This window comes from Cavia porcellus, unplaced genomic scaffold (genome assembly GCF_034190915.1).
Source record: "Cavia porcellus strain 051 isolate PalLab524CR breed Dunkin Hartley unplaced genomic scaffold, mCavPor4.1 scaffold_23, whole genome shotgun sequence".
NCBI classification, from domain to species: Eukaryota; Metazoa; Chordata; class Mammalia; order Rodentia; family Caviidae; genus Cavia; species Cavia porcellus.
The window spans coordinates 56034650-56056792 of record NW_026947506.1 but is presented as its reverse complement, the minus strand read 5'-3'; the positions used below and the strand labels follow the sequence as shown (position 1 = coordinate 56056792).

At 43.3% G+C, this 22143-nt stretch overlaps 1 protein-coding gene, 1 long non-coding RNA gene and 1 pseudogene across 6 annotated transcripts in view; 1 reads left to right on the top strand and 2 right to left on the bottom strand.

The window, feature by feature from the left end:
* Positions 1-22143, bottom strand: part of Caln1 (calneuron 1) — a 530573-nt gene that overhangs the window by 448672 nt on the left and 59758 nt on the right. The gene's annotated exons all lie outside the window — the stretch shown is intronic.
* On the bottom strand, positions 14549-15289 carry LOC106026742 (RWD domain-containing protein 1-like; annotated as a pseudogene).
* Positions 18269-21970, top strand: LOC134472554 (uncharacterized). Its single transcript, XR_010042429.1, has 2 exons — positions 18269-18831; positions 20919-21970. It is a non-coding gene; the product is annotated as an uncharacterized LOC134472554 (long non-coding RNA).

Here is a 22143-nt window from a genome sequence, read left to right as displayed (position 1 = left end):
TGGAACCAGAAGAGACTTAGAATAGCAAAAACAACACTGGTAAATGGAGGGAAGGGAGGGAGCATCAAAATGCCTTGCTTGAAAGTTTACTACAAAGCTACTGTGAAAGAAAGGAAGAGAGGAGAGAGCCAGACAGAGAGAGAGAGAGAGAGAGAGAGAGAGAGAGGCAGAGAGAGAGAGAGACAGAGAGACAGAGAGAGAGAGACAGAGACAGAGAGAAGAAAGAAAGAAAGAAAGAAAGAAAGAAAGAAAGAAAGAAAGAAAGAAAGAGAAAGGAAGGAAAGTAAGCAAGCATGATACCAGCCAAAAAGCAGACCTGAAGATCAGCGGAACAAATTAGAAGATACAGAAAGAATTTCAGACACACTCAGCCACATAATTTTTGACAAAGAGCCCAAATACATTCACTGGAAGAAAAATAGCCTCTTTGAATAAATGTGCTGGGGAAACTGGCTTTCCACATGCTGGAGACTAAAACTAGATCCATGTTTATCACCATGCATTAAACCATCATCAAAATGGATCACAGATATGAATATTAAAGTGCAAACACTAAATCTTCTGGAAAAGAGAATACGTACAATATTGGAGGAGCCATGTGTACTCAAAGACTTCATGCACAAATTCCAGTCACGCAGCAACTATCACAAAGAATGAACAACTGGGATCTTGTGTTATTAAAAAGCTTTTGCACAGCAATAAAACCATCAAAGAGTAAAAGACAACCCATGAGTGGGAAAAAAATTTGCCAGCTGTTTCTCAGATAAAAGGTTATCCCCCAAATTCAAAGACCAGATAAAAATGAGCATCTTAGAAGTGTGCATTCATCTCAGATGAAGAAATACAAGCTGCAAATAAATATATGAAAAAGTGTTCAACATCACTGGTCATTCAAGAAACTCAAATTAAAACTATGATGAGATTCCATCTCACTACAGAAAGAATGGTTATTATCAAGAAATCAACCAATAAAAAACATTGGCAAATGACCTGGGGATTTGTTAGCACCTGCCTGGCAAGTGCGAGGCTGTGAGCTCGATCCCCAGCACCAAAAAAAAATTTTTTTTTAATTTTTAAATGTTGGCAGGGTTTTGGGGAAAATGGAACCCTTTTTCACTGTTGGTGGGAATGCAGACTGCTGCAACCATTGTGGAAATCAACGTGGAGATGCCTCAAAGTACTGAAACTAGCGGTCCCATTTGACTCAGCTATTCTCCTTTTCCAGTATCTTCCCAAAAGCATCATACCACAGCAACATATATGCACCAATGTTTGTAGTGGCACTTTATAATAGCTAAATCTCAGAAACAACCCAAATGCCCATCAACTGATGAATGCATAACAGAGAAGTGAGATTTTTAATTCAGGGGAGTACTACTCTGCTATAAAGAAGGATAAACTTGAGACTTTTCTAGCTAAATGGAGGGGTCTTGAAACTATACTTTTACATACACATGTAAATATCATTTTGTCTCTCTGGTGTGAGAAACAGAGTGTAAACAAGAAACAAAATATGTAATAGTTATTGAGAATACAAAGAAATTGTTTGAAAGGAAAGTGGAAATAGGGAAGGGGAGGGGAAAGGAAGGAAGTGAAAAGAAAAAATGAAAAAGGAGGCTAAAATCAAGGGCTAGGAATATAGCTCAGTGGCACAAGCACCTGCCTGGCGAGCACGAAGTCATGAGTTCAATCCCTGGTACCCCCCCCCAAAAAATTTAAAAAAGGATAAAATGAGACCAAATTTTATAAATAAGGAGGGGAAGAAAGAAGGAAGGGGAAAGGAATGGGGGAAAGACAGGTGTCAAGTTATACCATGTGCAGATATAAATTCTTTATGGTGAATGTGACTGATACGTTTATTGCACCAATAAATTATAGAATTTATGCAGTAAATAATCAAATAATTTTTAGAAGCAAATAATTAAAATAATTTTAAAATATTAATTTTAGAGTTAATAATTTAATAAATTATTAATTTTTATTAAAATTAAGTTAGCAAATAAATAATTTTTTAAAACTAAAGTCTTGATAATTAAGCAAAAGTCTTTTCTTACCCTTGATCTCATCAGGCATTTAATTCTTTTCCCCAGGTTTTCCCTTTCTTTATTAGTACGTATCAATTTTACAAAATATTGGGTTTTGATGTCTATATTTTGATCAGATCCACCATTCCACTCCCATGCAGGAGGGAAACCCCAGTGTTTTTTTTGTGTGTGTGTCTTTTTCCTTTTTATCAGTACCAGGGATCGAACTCACGACTGCCTGCTTGCAAGGCAGGAGCTAATGCCGCTGAGCTAAATCCCCAGCCCCCAGAGACCCCAGTTTTGAACCCCACATTCACCCTTGTATTTGGAAAGCATAGGTAATCTCACACAGTGTAGAGCAGAATATGATTCAGACCTAACCATGTACTTCTGACTTCAAGGAAAGCCAGTTCTAGATTTAAAAGTGCTCGGGAAAACTAATAATCTGAGTCTTCTTTGAAATGATTTTCACTCAGCATTGGTCAATTGGTCTAGTATTTATGTTTTGGAATTAAAATTTTTAATTACATACCACTATTTTATTCCATGTTCTAGATGAATGAAAACAGTGAAGGCCTTTTTTTTTGAGTGGTTAATAATCTGAGTGTTTCGCCATCCCACATTGTTGGCTAGATTTAGTTAGTACCTCTCCAAAAAATGTAGGGATTTTAGGAATGGGAACTAGTATCTTTTACTGCGTGTTGGATTTCCTGACTCTGTTGGAGAATTCACATTAATAAAAGCAACATTCTATGTTTCTATTTACAATTTTTAAAATTTTTATTAGCATAGGTTTCAAAATAAATTAGATCCACTTCTGACGGAGAATCACATGTGTATCACACCTTCATCTTTTTCTCTTTCCGTCTCCTGCCAGCACTTCCCATCCCCTGGGCTCTTTCCCATCTCCACAATTCTCCTCCCTGTTTCCTATCATCTAGTTTTTATTTTGCTCTTTAAATTATTTATCCTTTGGGTTTCTCATACCAGAGGAACCATGTGATATTTAACCTTCTGTTTGTTACTTATTCTATTTAGTGTTAAGGAGTAAAAAAGCGTAGAATTAATTTAATGAAATTAATTTTTAAGTCCCATTCAAAATACGTTTAAAAATCAGGAGTTCCTACCTTTTTTGCCTGTGGCAGAATCAGAACTCATGATCTATCTATCTATCTATCTGTCTATTTATCTGTCTATCTCTATCGATCGATTGATCAATCAATCTATCTTTCTACCCCTTACATTTCCCAGCCCCTCTTGCAGCTGGGTTGGTGCCAGGGGACTTGTTCTGGCCAATGAAATGTGCTGAATGATAAATATCATTTCCAGATCAAGGCAATTGAAAGTGGATGCCTCTCCCACCCTTTCTCCTCCCTTACTGTGTGACCTCAGAATCCCTGTTCTTGCTCCCCGCGGCATGACACCACGGGCTACATGCCTCCCTGTCTATAGCACTTCTCAGGTGTGCCAGGCCCGGTGCACTCGGAGTCACTGAGACATTAGGTCACTAAGACAAAGTCAACCCTAGTGAGTACAGTTGGGTTTTATTTTGTCTGATAACTTTTAAGGCCATATTAAAGTGTTAAACCATACATAAAGTGTACTCTGTTAAAGACAGCTAACTGTTGTTGCTGTATGACACACACCAGACACTGGGCTCATTGCTATGAATTATCTCAATTAATACAACAGACAAGAAAAATCATTCAACCTCTCTAAATCGCACATTAGGTTGTTTTACAATTCCAACTGACTAAGGCCGCCAATTCCAGGCAGTTATAGCTCTTCTCTGGTCAAAATGTTCGTTGAAGACCAAGTTTCACTTTTAAATTTGTGAAAACACAGTCTAAAAAATAATCAACAAAGGATCTGGAGATATAGCTCAGTGGTAGAGTGCTTTGCCTAGCATGCACAAGGCCCTGAGTTCAATCCCCAGTACCACCAAAAAATAATAATAATGTAGAGAGATAGCACAATGAGCAGTGCTGAGCTTTCTTCACACGTTTTTGAGACATAGTATCACTAAGTCTCTCAGTTGCTCATCCGCACTTGACCTTGCAAGCCTCCTGACTCAGCCTCACAGTGTGCTGGGGTTTAGGTATATGCCACCATTCCTGGCTTGAAGGCAGTTTTTATTGCAGTCGTAGGAAGAACAGTTGATATTTTGTCAGTTATTTAAGGAGCTATTTGTGAAAATTCAAGTTAACTGCCATCACTAATCTGATTTATTTCAGCAGTGGGTAGCACTCCATCTGTCTACCTGTCTGTCTATCTACACACACTCTAGACAGCTGCCTAGCTGATTTGCCTCTCAACATTCCTCTGATGCCCAGATATGAAGCTTACAAAGGCTGAAAACTGTGGATCTTCCTCCCAGATGCATGAGAACTTTTCTCAGAGGCTACAGACATTGTAGGTCACTCTCTTTCTCTCTGACCCACAAAGTTTTTCTTGCTGCCTCAGTTCACTGCAGTCTTTCTACACAAGAAGCCAAGCAATCCTGATGGTATGTGCTCTAGGAGGAAAAGTGTTTTAAATAGGCTATTTGTTTTTGAAATATCTGTGGAAAGCACTGTAAATAGAGTTAGAATCAGTTAATATTGCTTTTATTAATTTTATGAAATCTGCAACGTGTTAGGAAATCAAACAGAAAAAGATAATGTCCCACATAGGTCCTATAGCTCATGCTAGGAGAACACCAGCCAAACACGACAAACTGGCACATGACACCTTTTGATAAAAATACAAATGTAACCAGGCACGGTGGCACACATCTGTAACCCAAGAACTCCAGCAGAATTGCAGGTTTGAGTCCAGCCTGTGGGACGTAATGACTTAGTGAGACCTTGTCTCCAAATAAAAAGACTAGGGATATAGCTCAGGGTGGAAATGCTAGGTTCAATCCCCAACAAAGAAAGAACAGAAGACAAAACATGACCAATTTAGGCCCTCCAAGAAGTAGGGCTGCCCCAGGAAATCTCCCCAGTTAGCCTGCCAGTTGCCATCTCATGTGTGGATGAAGGAGCAAGGGCTCACTCCTCTGTGGTCTCATCTGTTTCAGTGTGAATCAGAGTATTCAGCTTCAGTTTCAGTCACCTGTCTCCCCTGGAATGGGGGGTCCTTAGAATGTATTAACTTCTGTGTGCCTGTTCATAAACATGTAGATTGAGTGTGAATGGATGACATAGCAATAGGTCATTTGGTGTACACTCCAAGATGAAAGCCCTCCCCCAGGGGGTGGGGCTCAGACTTACAAAGTTTTAGTGGGCCCTACCCTGCAGCTCCATGGACATATCTGGCCAAGCTCTACTTGGCACATTCTCCTCAGAAACTTGTGCAGATAACACAGGGAACCTACTCATGCTTCTCCTTATTCCTGACGGTCCCAACGTTAGCAAGGGCCAAGCAGTCAGGTGGGTGCCTGAGTGGTCTCTCCTTCAGAAGGGGAACCCACCCTTTGTGTGTTGCAACACTATTCAAGGGCACAGCACACACACCATAGGAAATTAGTATGGGTGCAAACCAGAGTAAGCCCACTGTTTTAGACTGCATGATAGAAAACTTCCAAGAAAGGCTTCTCAGAGGACTACAGGGTAAAAATGAAATCACAGTGGCTCTGTACTTTCTGCAAAATTGACTGGCCATGCTTATGCCTTACTTGGCTATCAGAGGAAACCCTAAACACAGAAATCACCCACTGAGTCTGGGACAAAGTGAGCAAGCCTTTACTGAAATGCCAACCTGATCAATTCTCTCCTATCAATCCATGACTAGAACTGTGTCAGAATCCTCTTCCATGGCTCTGTGCCTGTACTTGTCAAGAAAAGGAAACTCTCCTAGTCATCAAAGCTGATCAGTCAAACCAGAGGTCCCCTATAAAGAATTCCCCAAAGATTAAGCCCGATGAAGACTTTCCTCCTCCATACATGGGTGGCCATCCAGACCTGCCAGACCTTCCACCACTGCCCCTGGAGATAGCCACAGTTCCTCACCAGCCACCAGCTTCACTGTTAGATTCCCCTGCTCAATATCCACTGACCACACCATTGCTGCCTAGCCCTCAGGAGCCACACACATTAAGCCCCATTGGTCACCAATTCTGTCCATCACACCTCCAGATGACCCTTCAAGGATATCCTGGTACAAGGGGACCAAATCAACCATCTGCTCTATACTATCAGTCTTTTAGCTCCACTGGTCTCCTCAGCTGGAAACAACATACACCCTCATATTCAGAAAAGCCCCAAGCCATGATTGATCTCTTGGCCTTGATCTTCCAGATGCATCAGTGAACTTGGGATGACTGCTGACATATCCTCCTGATTCTTGTCAGCACCGAGGAGCATTCTCACATTATCAAAGAAAGATGAGCTTCACTAAAGACTAGAATTCCAGATGATGATGTTGATCTTGACACCTGGGTAAACAGTGTCTTCCCTACCACCCTGACAAATTGGGACTTTAACACTGCAGAAGGCCATAAATTTTTAACAGAATACTGGAAAGCCTTCCTGGCAGGGATAAAAGTGGAAGGTGAGCCCATAAATATGTTCAAAAGTTCTGAAATTACTCAAGAACTCAGGGAAAGCCCTACAAAATTTTATGAGGGACTGTGTTAGGCCTACCGAACTTACTTCCTATTTGCTCCTGAGGCTCCTGAAAATCCGCAGATGATGGATTCAATCTTTGTGTTACAGTGTGGCTCTGACATTTGGAGGAAGACTCAGAAGATTGATTGATTTGCTAGGATGAATGCCTCTCAGCTGTTTCAGTCACTCAAAAGGTTTTTATAAACCAAGACAAAAAAGAAAAGAAAGAACACAAACATAATCAGACTGTCCTTTTGACTGCAATCACAGGAAGGCACAATCACAGGACTTCTCTGAGAGGTTCTAAACAAGTCAGCAGCATACCAGGAGCCAAGGCAACAGAGCCTCACAGGGACCTCATTTCAAAACAAGCAGTTGTCCCTACTCTCTAGTTCCAAACTGTGCCCAATGCAAGTAATTCAGACATTGGAAAGGCAAATGCCCTCTCCAGCTGGAACATCAGAAGGCTTCCAAGGACCTAAACTTGCCGCCACCTGAACCTCTGCTCTCACTTTTTGATGTCAATAAATAGGACATACCAGGCTCTATAAGATTGGGCCCCCAAGAACCCACAATTACAATGAAAATCAAGGGAGAACCAATGATTTTTATGGTTGATAGGGTGGCCGAATATTCCATTGTCACTCAACCTATTGCCCCCTTGACTTCCCAACAAATCCAAGTAATGGAAGTTACCAGCATTCCCACTGAAAAAAAAAGTTTTACCCAAACAGATCCTGTGAGCTTGGAGGACATCCCATGAAACATGAATTTTTATACATGCCTGAATTCCCTGTTCTCTGGCTGAGTTGAGACCTCCCTCAAAGTTTGGAGTAACTATTTCTTTTGCTCCTAATCAGGCTGCCACCCTTACCTTTGGATCCTCAACTTCAGACATGCAATTGACTCTGACCATGCCTCAAGAAGAAGAGTGGTGACTCTGTCAAACAGAAATACCCAAAAACTGTAATCCTGAGATTCTAAGAACCATATTTCCAGATGTTTGGGTAGAAAATTCGCCTTTGGGCTAGATGTTAAGTATGCTCCCTTAATGACTGGACTTAACCTGAGGGCCAGTCCTATTATTATCAAACAGTATCCCTTGTCCTGAGAGGCCCACCTTGGAACTCAGCCCTGCATTTCTGAACTGAAACAAGCTGCAATTCTAGTAGACTGCCAGTCACCTTGGAATGCTCTATTGCTGCCAGTTAAAAAGTCTAATGGGGACTATTGGCCAGTACAAGATCTCTGTACTGTTAATGCATCCACTATAACTTTACATCCAATGATTCCAAGCTCATAAACCCTTCTGGGCCTGCTCCATCCCCATGGTACCTGGTTTACCTGCCTGGATTCATAGGATGTTTTCTTCTGCCTGTGAAGAGCTTCTGTCAGTCAGTTTCTTTTTGCCTTTAAATGGGGAGACCCTGGCACAGGACGAAAGGGACGAAAGGGAACCCTCCCTCAAGGGTTCAAGAACTCTCCCATACTGTACAGGAAGGCCTTGGCAGCCAATCTAGCCAAGTTTTCCTACAGAAGATTCCACTGCTCTCTTCCGCAGTACACTGACAATATCCTACTCAGAAATCCCACTAAACAGGACTATTGGAGAGGAACACAGGCCCTCCGCCACCACTTATGTGACACTGGGTACAGTCTCCTGAAAAAAAGGATCAAATCTGTAAGCAAAAAGTCAGATATTTAGGGTTTAATTTAGAAAAGGGATTCTGACACCTGAACCCATTACACAGTGCCAAGGACTGTTTGTCCAAAATCTCCAACTCACTTTTCAGTCAGTCAAAGTTCTGAATCCAGCCACCTATCTGCTCACAGAGATTGGACAGCCCAACTAAGATTTCCTTGCTTTGACAGGTGACCTCTTTGCTGGCCAACCTGATGTCTCAACAGAGCCATTAGCAGATGCTGAGTACACCTTGTTTACAAATGGAAGTAGCCCTGTCAAGAATGGACACCCTAAGGCTGGCTATGCTGTCCCAGAGAGGTGCTCCCAGCCGAACCTCACACCCATCCATATTGGTGAGCACAGTGAGCTGGGCTCTGGGTAGTCATACAGGACTTCAGTTTGGGAAAGGACAAAAAGGTGAATATTTACACAGATGCCTGGTACACCTTCATGACCGTCCACATCCACAGGAAGTTATACAAGGAAGATGAACTCCTGCCAGCGGGAGAAAAGCAAATCAAATACAAGGATGAAATCCTTCAAGTCCTGACTACAATTTGGAAACCTAAGACAGTTGTCATTATCCATGGTAAAGGACACCAAAAAGTAAAAGACACTGTTACTCTTGGCAGTCATAAAGCAGATGAGGCCACTCAGATGGCTGCTGAAGCCTCAACTTGGAAACACAATGATTTGGTCAGATATTTAGAAGCTGTACATGAAATCCCACCAAAACCTGTTCTTCACTGGCACCAGGGTCCCCTCCATTATACTAAAGAAGAAATAAAATGGGCAAAGCAGGAAGAGGCTGATATATCCCCCAAATAGTGTTGGGGCCCTACCTGATGATCAAATGATAGTTCCAGAGTTAGTCTACACCTAGGTAAAGTGTCACCGTGACATCACCCGTGGTGGAAGTCTGCTATGGCCGTTTTCGAGTCAATATTATTACATGCCAAAATTGACATCAATTTATGCAACTGTTAGCAAAAGGTGTCAAATCTATGCAAAGACTGAGACTTCAACAGGACCCTGAGCAGCACCTAGAATCCAACACATGGACTCTCCCTCTGAAGATCTCCAAATAGACTTTACTGAAATTAAGCCATGCTGGGGATACAAGTATTTACTGGTCTTTGTTTGCACTTATTTTGGCTGGCCAGAGGCATCACCTACAAAGACAGAAAAGACCTCTAAAGTATGCAGAGTTTTATTAAAAGAAATTATTCTCGGATATGGGTTACCCCCGACTATAGGCAATGACAACGTACCATTAATTATTTGCCACAGAAATGACCCAGAAATTAGCTAAGGAAGTAAAAATTAAATGGAATCGCCACACCACCTACAGGCCCCAGAACTCTGGCAAAGTAGAGTGAATGAACAGAATCCTAAAGTCCATGTTGACCAGCAAACTCAGATGCCATGGGTGGACTTGTTACCTGTGGCCCTCCTGAAAGTTAGGACTTCACCAGGACCTGCTGGATATACTTCTTTTGAAGTCCTATTAGGAGGCCCTCATCATTAAATGCCACCAAGGGGATCTATGCCAGTTGAGAAATATTACCTTGCAAGAACAACTTACTTAGTTAGGAAAAAGTTTTTCCCATATACATAAAAGAGCAAAGGTATCACCTATAACCACTGATACACATGCACACACAAAAAATCCAGGTGATATGGTTTGGGTCAAAGATTAGGAAAAGGATCTCCCTGTCCCCAATTTGGAAAGGCCCTTATTTAATTATTTTGACCACTCCCTCCACAGTAAAAATAGCAGAAATCCAGTCCTAAATTCATTACTCTAAGATCAAGCATGCTAATCTGATAATTGTTGGAAGGCCTGCCCTGATAATCCAGTCCTCTAAAGACTACCTTGAAGAGACAGTTCTCTCAAAGCCTTGTTCCTCTCATTCCGGAAGCTGGCAGGTCAACACATGGCTGAGGCTTAGATGGACATGGTACACTGGAGTACCTGTCCTAATGGACTCTTGTTTTGTTATCCAGTTTGACTATCAATTCCCTCTCTTTTGTTTATCCTGGGTTGGCCTCAAGCCTCTGGGAAACATCCCCAGAGGACTGAGAAGTTCCCCACAAAATCATCTTTAATGTCTTACACATTGGGGTAACTGTAGGGCTAGGTACCTTGATCTGTTTGTCAGATTGTAGCTTCAGTGTACTGTTATTCTGTTTGGTTCTTGGTTCTTTATCTCCTATCAATCTCAGAGTTTGTTATCATTCACAACTCTGACAGACTGGGAACACTATAAAAAGGGTCTCTGCTACATAAACATAATTCTTGAGTTGCTTATCTTTAGCTTCCTACACCCAAATTTAAAATGACCTCCTATGGATAGTACGTCTAAATTACCTCCATCCCAAATTAATTGAACGTTGAGTCAGGGGCCAGTGGACACACCAATGGCCCCTGCACTCATTGCAAATCACAACTCCTGATCTCCTACATCTTGTCAATGGCACTCACCGGGTCCTCCAAGCTGTAAACCCAGAATTACACAAATTACACTGTTGTCTCTGAGTTCCCCTTTCACTCCTTTCCTATCCAGCTCTAGGTCTCACTCAAAATAATTCTGAACTCAACTAATGCTCCTTATTGTCTACCTCAGCCCTATCCTACAATAGTATAGGGAAACACTTCCTGCTTCCTGGGTTCCACTGACAGCCAAAATGTCTCTGCTGACTGTATAGATGTGTTGACCGTCACCTCAGGTTCTCTGGCAGCCTCCCTGGGGGCTTGCTTTGTTTGTGCTGACAATTGCATCAAGTGTTTGTTAACACCAAATGACTCTTTGTGCACTTGCTTTTCTGGTACCTGACCTCTCTGTTTATCCAGGACAATGAAGTCCTGCCCTTGCCCATCAGTCACGTCAAAATGTGACCCTGTGACATTGCCCAGACCAGCTGGTAATAGGGAGCTGGCACTCCGTGGTACAGCTATGGGTGTAGACCAATAGCAGTACTCACAGTTAAGTGATCAGATTGCTGGAGATTTTGCCAGCATACAAACCTCCACAGGCACACTACAGGACCAGATAAATTCTGTAGCTGCAGTCGCCCACCTTGATCAAAGAGCTGTAGATATCCAGACTGCCAGTGTGGAGGGACTTGCCTTTTCCTGGAGAAGGAACACTGCTACTGTGCCCACAGGTCAGGAATCATAAGAGAAAACGCCTGTCAGCTGCAGGAATGCCTCGAACACCAGGCTCCAAATATTATAGGATGCTCTTCCTGGTGAGAATCCCTGGATTTTCTCGCCTTGCAGACAGGAACTCTCCTGGGACCTGTTGTAGCTCTCCTGACAGTCCTTCTAGCCTTTGTGCGATCCACACTCTGACCTGCTTCCTGACAGAATATTTTGAAGCTGCACACCACCAGCTCCTTTTAAAAGTTATCTCCCCAGCCTGCGCAGCGCCCCAGCACCCCAGGCCCTTGCGCTTGGACATGAGCAGAGCTGCAGGCGCCCAGGCCAGAGACGCTGGGACCTGTGACCCAGCATCCCAGGCAGTAACAATAGCTCCTCAAGTCTGTAATAAAAAATGGCCTCCAATAAAACTATACTGCAAGGGGCTGGGGATTTAGCTCAGCGGCATAAGTGCCTGCCTTGCAAGCAGGCAGTCATGAGTTCAATCCCCAGGACCGATAAAAAGGAAAAAGCCCCCCCCCCAAAAAAAAAACAACTACACTGCAAAAAATGAGAAAGAAAACAAAATGTGGGCAAAAGAGGCAAATAGGAAATGTCCTCGAATTGTAATGGCTTTTTTGAAGAGAGACTAACTTGGCATTCTTGTCCAGAAGAGGAAGCTCAATAACTTCCATCATTTATATATATTATATATTTAAATAAAATATATACAAATACATAAATATAACATATATAAATGCAGTAATATTATATTTACATATATAATATGGGTAAAATGGATTTTGGTTTTGATTTATTAATGTGAAAAAACCACACTCTAATGACAATCAAGTTTAATATGTTGGTTTTGAAAATAGCATTTGGGAGAGTTGTTGGTTTTGTTTGTTTTGCATCTACTGCACTGGTTCCTTTGAACAAATAAAAGCCTTTGTAGTTGCTTCCTTTGCCAGTAAAGAGTATTTGATAGCCTGATAATTTCCTCTGCTCTTCTAAATGTTGGGGGAATTGTCCACAGTCAAACTCAGTCAGAATTCATGTTATAACTCATGTGATCAAAAATTCTGAGTTTTTTGTTTGTGTGTGTAAATAAAATACCTATGTAAATGGTTTTTGTTTGGTTTTTAAACAGTCAGCAAAACAAAAACTATGGGTGATCAGCTCACCTTTGAGATGCCATCATTCTGAGCAATCTAAGAAATAAATCACTTCCAGTTAACAGTTTTCTTGAAGCCATAACCTTTCAAGTTAAATGTGACTCTGTGTTAATTGGACAGTTTAAAGTGGATCTTTTTCAAAGCAGCCATAGCAGAACCCATATCTATGTCTTTAGTAACAAAAATACAGCAGTTTATTTGCAAAATTCCTGAAGAGAAGAATTCTTCTCTCTACAATAACTTCCCCACCCAAATAACAGGTCCATGCCCAGCTTGTTCAAAGTAGCTAGGGAAGACTTGTTCAAGGAACACTGAAGATTCCTCATGACCCACTGCATTGCAACAAGTCGAAATCTTGTGTTAAAGTTGTATTCAAAAGTCAGGATTTGTAGATGTCTAAAGATTTGGCTCACGGTAACCCACTGAGTGGTTAGAGCTGTTCACAGTTTAGGATCTGCTAGAATAACTGAGTGGATAAACTAGTAATCTAAAATTATTGACCTGCATGTTTTTCTTGGCCTCAACCTGTTCCTTCACTTGTAAGCTCAATCTTTTCACTATTCAGGTTACTGTTTTCAGCAGAAGCCAGAAAAACAACTTTGGAGTAGTCAGAATGTTATCCTACTCAATACTGTTGACTTTATTGTAAATAATGGTGAGCAGTGATCAATAAACAGCTTTAAATTTTAAAAAGAAGTTACCTCCTCTTACCAGCTCCTTAGTACTGAAGAGACTGAAGAAGAATAATCTTCCCCATAATAAAAACGGGGATGTAACGGCAAAGTTACAGAATAATGAATTTATAGACTTTTTTTAAAGCACTAGCATCTAATTTTACTTTTAAAATTCAGACAGGGGCTCACAAATCTTACCTGAGAAGCTCTATAGGTATATATAATTTTTATAAACTTTTATATAACTTTTATAAACACCAAAAAATTGCATTCAGGCACTATTACAGTAGTTGCTGTACACTAGCAAAAAGAGCTTCGTTATATTTGTATTATACCAAAATACCTGTAACGTGGTCCTAACTGTTCTGTATGTTTTTTCTTCTCCCTTCTCCCTCTGGGTGACCTAATTGATATGTTAATCAATTCTCTCCCCTGTGAAGAATTGTAAATCCCTGGGGTCCTAACCTAATTGATATGTTAACCCTTGCTGCCCTCTACAAATAACAAATGTGGTGCTAAAATAAGGTAACAAAAGGTTGTTAATTGCTGCTAGACTCCTCTGTTCTCTGCTGAGGAAAACAAAGATCTTCCTTATTAGCCAATTTCCTGATCCATGCCCATACCCCTCACCTTGTAAACAGTGATATATATATATAAAGGCTGCAAGTATGGGGGAGCGACACACAGCTTTTGCAATCTCCAACTGCACTGTGTCACTGGGCCCAGGATAAAATAATCAGCGCTGCTTTTTAAAATATGTTTTTTGCCTCATTTTTTGAACTTGAGTTTGGGGGTTCATTTATGGATTACAAGAGTAGTAAAGTACACTTTATTTTTTCCTATAATTTGGGCTTTTGATTCTGTTAAAACTTAAATTTACTGTACCAAGTGATTAGAATCCAGGTAAAATTTTCTATTTACATGTCTCAGTACTGTAACACTTTATATGAAGGACAATATTTGGAATCCAAAATTAACCATCATCCTCCAGGAGATAAATTGCAAGTAATTCCAATTCCTTGCACAGAAACCCCCTTCTACACATAGCAGCAGCCAGCTTCAAGTCTTGGTGCTATAGGTAGGGTCTCCATCCAACCTTAAATAATGTTAAATATGTAATCTGCTGTTCACCAGAAAGAGGAAGTGAACATCTTATAAGTGAAGTGTTGTTATGGCCAGTTTATAAAGTTCAGTGATGAAACTTAACAAAAAAATATTCTCTTGAAAATTATTTTTTCTTCAGAAAAAAGGAAAGGAAAGTCAAAACCCTATCAGCACAGCCACAGTTGCTGTGGCTGTTGGGCCTCTCGTTCGTCCCTCAGTCTGTCCCGCATCTGCAGGACTGTCGTCTGCACCATCGTCAGTGTCCTCCAGCTCCAAGTCACCCACTTCCTGGAGCAAAGACTCGTCTCCTTCCACACCGAGAACTGGATATGTCAAGACATGATCTGTTTCTAACTGCTGTTTGCCGCTCAGTTCATTTTCTCCTGCTTGCTCTTCTTCCATCCGTTTCTTTTTAATTTCTGACAGTTCTGCACCAGTCTTGGCTTTCCAATAACAAATTCTCAACCGTAACAGGGGTGCCATGGCATAAGTGCATCTCTGCTTCTTCTGCTTCTTTTTCTTTGAGTTTTCTTTCTTCTCGTTTTTATCTTATCTAATACCTCATTTAATTTTTCTTGCACTGCTGTCACTAGAGTAAAGATCACGACCACACCAAGATCTTCCTTAGCCTGCAGTGAGAATAATTTTAAAGTGTCTGTGATATCACTGTATTCTAGATTTCCCTGGGAGAATATTTCACAAAGAGGAGCTTCATCTGGGTACTTTTCACTATACATAAGCTTGAGGGCAGTGTGTACAGCGTCATCATTCTCCCCATCCTCAGGTGTCACCGTCACAGTGAAGCTGGGGGGAATTTCTGATAATACGGTAAGGAGTCGGGGTAAACGGACTCAGAGCCTCCAGCTCATTTTGCTGTCCTTTACCGTAGCCTGTCATTGCGGCCCTGGCTGCTGCCCATGGATCACCCCAACACTCCGGCAACAGGTGCTACAACCAAGTTCCAAGGCATCGGGCCAAACTTACAGACGTTTTAAAGCAGAAGTTAAAAATCATCTATCAGCCTGTGACTATGCTCGTGCTGCCTGTCACTTAGCCTGCTAAACTCTGCTGGCCTTGCCTTGAATATCCAGCTATTTCTGCTAACTAATAGGCTATGTCAACTTGACTGCATCCAACTATAATGTCTGTGTTTTCCTACCTAGAAAAATATGTATAGTTTTTACAACTTGCCTCAAGGACTTCATGTCTTCGACAGACCAGCCCAGTCAAGGATGCGTGTAACTCTAATCGCTTCCCTCAAATCCTCCTCCCTCCTTCCCAGGATGCTCCTACCTTATGATAAAAAATTCCTTACCAGTAAACTTACTTAAAACATACTTGCTTGAAAATGTATGATTTAATACATGCAACCAGTCATGGACTAACTGCAAACAGCTTTGCACTTCCTGCTTGCTAAATGTATTTAAATTGAACTCTAAGCTGACTCTGGGTTGGTGATTTGGACTCAGACTCAGTCTCTCCCGGCCTGGCAGCACTGATGAACAACTTGCCTTCCAAACTCCTCAGTATGGAGTGTTTTCCATTCAATCCAGAATTTTTCCACAACAATGAAATATAGCAAAGGAGAAAGGTAGCAACTAGCAGACAAGGGTAAAAGAGAACCCATATGTCTTAGCTTATTTTATTTTGTCCTAACAAAATATCCAAGGATGAGTAACATGTAAAGAATTTGATATGGTTCCTGATTCTACTGGCTGGATAACTCAAAAAGCACATTCTGGGAGAATCAAACAGCATCCTGGTAAGGTTCCCTAACTGTAGCATGACACAGCCAAGAAGCATCTTCTCAAGCAGAAGAGGTTGTGTGTTTAGCTCAGAAGAGATCACAGAGGGGTCTGACTTGCCCTCTTTATAACACCCTGCTCGTGGGAGCTGAATACTTCTGTGAGGCAGGAGAATGTTAATCTACCAAATGGAGGAGCCTCCATGACATAACTGCTTCCCAATAGACCCCAACTCCACATACCATGCTGGGGACCCTGCTTCCAGCTCTGGGGAACAAATCACATTGAAATCATAGCCCCATGAACTGAGACCTCTGAAGTCACTTCTGAAGATTGGGGGTGTAGGTTGCCGAAGAGTGAGTTGGGAGCATGGAGAGAAATCTGCCTGGTGACTGTTCTTAACCTGCAGCCTTTGTCTGGGTCTATTTTCAACTAATATGTAATCTCTGGGGAGCAAACCTATGTGATATGGCCTTCACTTTTGCCCCCAGAAGTGCCAGCCAAGTGCATGAGCCTTGTGCTGACTCTAAGGAGTTGCTCTGGGGAAGGGTATGGGGTGGAGGACTTTTATATGAAAGGGAAAGATCTGGTCTAAAAACTTGTTCCTACCCAGTGTAGAGAAAAAAATGATGATTTCACAGGTTGTTTCCAAACCTATGTGTAGGTAACAGTAGGGGCTGTAGAGTGCTTAATCGTCTTGTCACATAATTGCCACAAAATTCCTATTTCTAGTGCACAATTATATCCCTGAGTATGAACTGGGGAAATAAGGAGACAAAATGTTCTCTCCATTAAGGGCAGGAGACACCTTTGCTGATTATGTTGCCATTAATGAAATGGCTTTCTTCCTTTACATGGATTTTTATTGAACTCTCTCTGAGAATCATTGTACATCCTTGGGAAGTGTCAGATACAAGCATGTAAATGCACACATTTTTCTCTCCAAAGTGTACTCCCAGGACACCAGAATACCACAGATGGACTAAAGAGCATTTTTTAATTCAATAAAAGGTACTGGATATCCACAAAATATGAACATAGACATAGAACTTGTATTTTTCATAAAAATTAGTTCAAAATGAATCATAGACCTAAATTTGAAACAATAAAAGCAGTAGAAGAATCTAGAAGACAATGTGGGTGACTCTGTGTTTGAGCACAAGCTTTTAGATAAAGCGTGATTTAGCCAGGGATGGTGGTACACACCTGTCACCACAGCACTTTGAGGTAGGAGGATTCCAAGTTTGATCCCAGCCTAGCCAACTTACTGCCTTAGTGAGACCTCATCTCAGAAAGGTTAGGGTGAGGATGCAGCTCAGTGCAAAGCCCTGGGTGTGAACCCCAACACCACAAAAAAAGTATGATCCATAAAAAGAAAAATATTGATAGGTTGGACATTGTTAAGACTGAAACCTTCTAATCTATGAAGGCCCTCTTATAAAATGACAAAATGAACCACAAATTGAGGGGAAAAAATTGGAAAACACATATTTGGCAAGGAAACTTACAGAAACTTACAAAATATAGAAGGAAATCTTAAAATTCAAGAATAAGAAAACAATCCAATGGGGAAAAAATGAGCAAAGGTTTGAATACATACTTCACCCAACAAAGGTGTACATGTGGAAAATAAACTCATGAAAGGATGCTCAGTGTCACTTGGCATGGGCAATTCTAAATAAAAACAGTGAAATGACATTACACACCTATCACAGTGGCTAAATTTCAAAAATAAATAACAATATCCACAGATAGTAAGAGTGTGAAGCAACAGAAACTCTCTCCCTTGCTGATGGAAATAGGAAATGGCCTCTTGCAAAGCTAAACATTGTCTTAGATGATCTAGCAGCCAAGCTCCTGGATACTCGCCCAACTAATGTGAAAATGTGTGTCCACACAAATCTGCATGCAAATGTTCGTAGCAGTTTTATATATTTATAATCTCCAAAAGCTGAAAGCAAGCAAGATATCCTTCAGTAAGTGGAAAATAAACAGGCCATGACGCTTCTAGAACACGGAAGATAATTCAGTGATAAAAAGAAATGAGACATCACAAAGGCAAGACATAAAAAACACAGACAATTCCCAAATATACATTTGTAAGTACAACAAGCCAGTCTGACACGGCTACTGTTGGGAGCCGCAGCCCCGAGCCCGGTCGCCTCACTTGGCGGACGTGAGGCCTGTAGTAAAGAGTGAGGCCTGAGGTAGATTACCCCTCCCATCGAATATGCTAGTTTCCTGCTTACCGCGTAAACAACCCGCTCAACAATATAGTCTGCCTAGCAACTGATGATGTTAGCCAATCAGCTTGCCTTGCTTACTTTAACATGATTGGACACTGTACCCGTATATATACTGGTGCCACCCCTGGGAGGAAGTAGAAGCCAGGTAGAAGCCCGGAAGTAGAAGCCCAGAAGGAGCTGCGGAGAGCGGACCGATAGAGGCTTCGGGGCAGACTGAAGCACAAGAGGAGCCGCGGAGAGCGGACCAAAGGAGGCTTCAGCTGGGAGAACCCAGGGCAGGCTGTACGGAGAAAGAAGAATAAAAAGAAAAGGTTGTCCACTACCAGACTATGTCGTGTGTCCTTCCTGCCGGCCGGGAGCGGACATCGACATTTGGAGGCCCGCCCGGGGACTGATCACCCCCGCGACGTGGAAGTGGACAACGCTCCAGTACAGAGCTGCGAGACAGGTGAGTTGGGGATAAGCCTGGGCTCTGGGTGGCGCGCACCTACAGGGCTTTTAGACTCCCCTCAGGCTCACGCGTAAGTGGCGGATTTTTGGGCCTCACGCGGTGAGTAACATATTAAAAAATGGGAAACATGCTAGGTAGCGGCACTAAGAGCGAGGGTGGTTGTGGAGAAAGCTCTCAAGAGCTTACAAAAGTATGCAGGGTATCTGAGCAGGCCCAGTCAGGGAGCTCCCGAGAGGGGTCTGTCAAGGGGAACAAGGATGCTAAGGAGGAGGACGGGGCTCTAGCCTCGGAGTCGTCTGACTCCGAGGACGAGGGAAAGTTGAATGGCAAGGAGGCCAAAGAGACCAGCTGTCAGGAGCCTAAGTCGCTCAATAAGGAGTCGCAGGGTTCTTTTCCAGCGTTGCCCCGCGAATTGCGCTCTGCTCAACCTGGTCTGCGGAGGAGTAGAGAGCTCCTGAGTGCGCCCCGGCGCGAGAGGGAGGCGAAGCCTTCCGCCCCACCTTGGGGGCCGTTTCCGGAGGCGATCCCTCGCCGCGGGGCGGCCGCCCGGGAGCTCCCTTCCTCTTCGCCAGAACAGGAAGTGATGCACGGGCCCCCATTTTCCGCCCAATCACGGCCGTTGTTTTATGCTCCGCCGCCGGCGGATCGGTATTTTCACAGGTGGCTTTGGCAGGGGAGACGCTTGTTTCATGAGGTACATCCACCACCTGGGATGGATAGTGACCCCTACGAGATATTTCCTGTACAAGTGGCTATAGGCCAGGGACGCAATGTACGGGAGCCTTTTGAGATAAAGCAGATTAGAGAACTTAAAAATGCAGTTACAACTTTTGGGCCGACTGCGCCTTACACCATTGCCATGCTGGAGAATCTGTCTTCTGGGCCCCTCACCCCCGCGGACTGGATTCAGCTGGCGGGGGCGTGTCTGCCCTCGGGCAGTTACCTGGATTGGCGAGCCTGGTATGCAGAGTCCTCTGCAGAGCAGGCTGAGAGAAACGCCAATCGGGGAGACCGGGGGTGGAACAAGAGAATGCTTGTGGGAGAGGGTCGGCGCGCTGATGGTCAGACTCGGTTCCCCGGCGCTCTCTGGCGGGGAGGAGATAGAGAGCCATCCGCTCCGCCCTGGAGCTCTTTTCTAAAAGCGGCTCCCCGCCGAGAGGCCGCCACAGGAAACCCTCCCTTCCCTCAGCCGGCACAGGAAGTGACGCCCCGTTTCACTCTGTCGCGACCGCAGTCTTATGACGTCGCGCCGCTGGGCAGACGGTATTTTCATGGGCGGCTACTCTGCCGAGCAGGCTGAGAAAAACGCCGGTCGAGGAAAAAGGGGCTGGGGATTTAGCTCAGCGGCTTAAGCGCCTGCCTTGCAAGTGTGCAGTTGTTAGTTCGATCCCTGGTACCAATAAAAAAAAAAAAAAAAAAAAAAAAAAAAAAAAAAAAAAAAACGAAAAAGATAAAAATAAAAAATAAAAAATAAAAAACAAAAAGGGGGAGTAAACCCTCGAGGTTTGATCCCTGGTGATGTTTGGCAGATGGACATCACACATATACAGGAGTTTGGGACTCTTAAATATGTTCATGTTTCCACAGACACCTGTTCTCGCGTCATATTTGCAACAGCAGAAACAGGTGAAAAAGTGTCTAATGTGATCAATCATTGCCTGGCGGCTTGGGCCGCATGGGGCAAACCAAAAATATTAAAAACTGATAATGGACCAGCCTATATAGGCAAAGCTTTCAATGAGTTCTGCAAAATGATGGAGGTTCAATTAAAACATGGTATCCCATACAATCCCCAAGGTCAAGGAATCATTGAGAGGGCTCATAGAAGCCTCAAAGAAATTTTACAAAAACAAAAAGGGGGAGTAGGCCAAGGCCTGGCCCCAAAGGCACGATTATCCATGGCACTATTCACACACAATTTTTTAAATTTAAATAATGATAATCGCTCCCCAGCTGTGGAGCACTGCAACCCTTCCCCCAACCATAAAGGGTGGGTGAAGTGGAAAGATGTCCTGACAGGACAATGGATGGGCCCGGATCCAGTGGTCAGCTGGAACCGAGGCGCGGTTTGTGTTTTCCCACAGGAACCGGGACGAGAACCACTGTGGATACCGGAGAGACTGACACGGACAACAAAGCCCTCGACTAAAGATCAGACCTGCCCTACTGGAGATCCATCACAGACCAACCAACAAGATGAATAGAAATAGCGGTAGCCCGAAATGGACAAAAAGATCCTCAGGCATATGCATGGCTTGCTCGATTGGCCCACGACCGAGTCTAGATATGGCGGGCATCCTTCATTCTCCTCCATAAGGTGACAATACACAGCAGGGTAGATGAGTCAATGACGGGTAAGAGCGTGCCTCCCCAGCACGACTCGACCTAAGCCAGGCCCTACCCCATCCTGCACGTAAGCCGCTGGACTGTTAGATGCTGCCCAGGTCTAAATTTCTCTCCGAGGGGATTTCTTTACGGAGAGGAAATGAGTGCAAGCTTGTGTGCATCCAGGTTCCGTCCAGTTTGTGCCTGGCCCTAGAAAAAGGACGAGGGCCTCAGGGCCTTGGCAGACCATGGGACGGCCGACCAGGGTCTAAGCCAAGGACCTACGGTGGGCCTACGCATAGGGCATAAGCCTCTGCACCCAGTCCAGGAAGGGCTACGATGCGCACATTCATAAAAAATAAAAAAGGGGGAGATGTTGGGAGCCGCAGCCCCGAGCCCGGTCGCCTCACTTGGCGGACGTGAGGCCTGTAGTAAAGAGTGAGGCCTGAGGTAGATTACCCCTCCCATCGAATATGCTAGTTTCCTGCTTACCGCGTAAACAACCCGCTCAACAATATAGTCTGCCTAGCAACTGATGATGTTAGCCAATCAGCTTGCCTTGCTTACTTTAACATGATTGGACACTGTACCCGTATATATACTGGTGCCACCCCTGGGAGGAAGTAGAAGCCAGGTAGAAGCCCGGAAGTAGAAGCCCAGAAGGAGCTGCGGAGAGCGGACCGATAGAGGCTTCGGGGCAGACTGAAGCACAAGAGGAGCCGCGGAGAGCGGACCAAAGGAGGCTTCAGCTGGGAGAACCCAGGGCAGGCTGTACGGAGAAAGAAGAATAAAAAGAAAAGGTTGTCCACTACCAGACTATGTCGTGTGTCCTTCCTGCCGGCCGGGAGCGGACATCGACAGGCTACATACTGTGTCGTTCCGATTATAGCATTCTGTGGAAAAGGCAAAATTATGGAGATACAAAATCAAGGAATTCAGGGATAAGGAGAAAAGGTTGAGTGGATGATGATGCAATGGGGTCTT